Here is a 771-nt window from a genome sequence, read left to right as displayed (position 1 = left end):
TAACATTTATACTAATAATAACACAAACTTCAATGGTCCACTTTTACTCTCAACTTTTTATTTTACAATCTCCAACGTTAACTCAGACCTTAGGCCTTTTTCGAGGAGACACAACCTCAATTATTAAATTGTCACAATTCATTTAATTGTTATTGATGTGTTTAACAGAGATGAAAAAACATTTTTTTTTTAAGGATAGTTTTTATATTGAGATTGCGTGATTTATATACGTCAAGGGCTAATAGCATGCAAAAATACATTTTGAAAGAATTGTGACAATGCAGTGATTGAGGTTGTCTCCTTGGAAATGGCTTAAGGGCCAAAACGTTGGTAATTTTAAAATAAAAAGTTGAGAGTAAATTTGAATCGTTGAAGCTAGTGTTATTATTAATATAAGCCACTCCAAAATTAATTAATTAATTAATAAATATATCAAATCAGTAACATTTATACTGTTTAATAAAGGATTTTAAGTAGTTCTCTTTTTATAATGATATATTTTGGACTCTAAAATATTTATTTTTCTGGTATGAAACCAGCAATCATCAAGGTCTAGTGTTCTAGAATTAATTAATTACCTATGCATTCCTTTATCTCATAAAATATCAGTTAAGTGTACAATAATTTTCTATACCTATAATTATATACATTGCCAGATTCACATCTATTCAATTCAATTTGATTATTATCAAGAAGATATAATATGGTGGAATTGTGTAGTCAGAAACAATTATTACTTTATTAACTTGTACAAAAGATATGAAATTAATA

At 26.2% G+C, this 771-nt stretch overlaps 1 protein-coding gene across 1 annotated transcript in view; it reads left to right on the top strand.

Moving 5' to 3' along the window:
• The window catches only part of Khc (kinesin heavy chain), a gene marked incomplete at its 5' end in the record, with an annotated part of 27,194 nt that overhangs the window by 4,132 nt on the left and 22,291 nt on the right, over nt 1–771 (top strand).

This window comes from Halyomorpha halys, unplaced genomic scaffold (assembly GCF_000696795.3).
Source record: "Halyomorpha halys isolate HHAL.00 unplaced genomic scaffold, Hhal_1.1 Scaffold1301.1, whole genome shotgun sequence".
Taxonomy (NCBI): Eukaryota; Metazoa; Arthropoda; class Insecta; order Hemiptera; family Pentatomidae; genus Halyomorpha; species Halyomorpha halys.
This window is presented reverse-complemented; position numbering and strand designations above follow the sequence as displayed.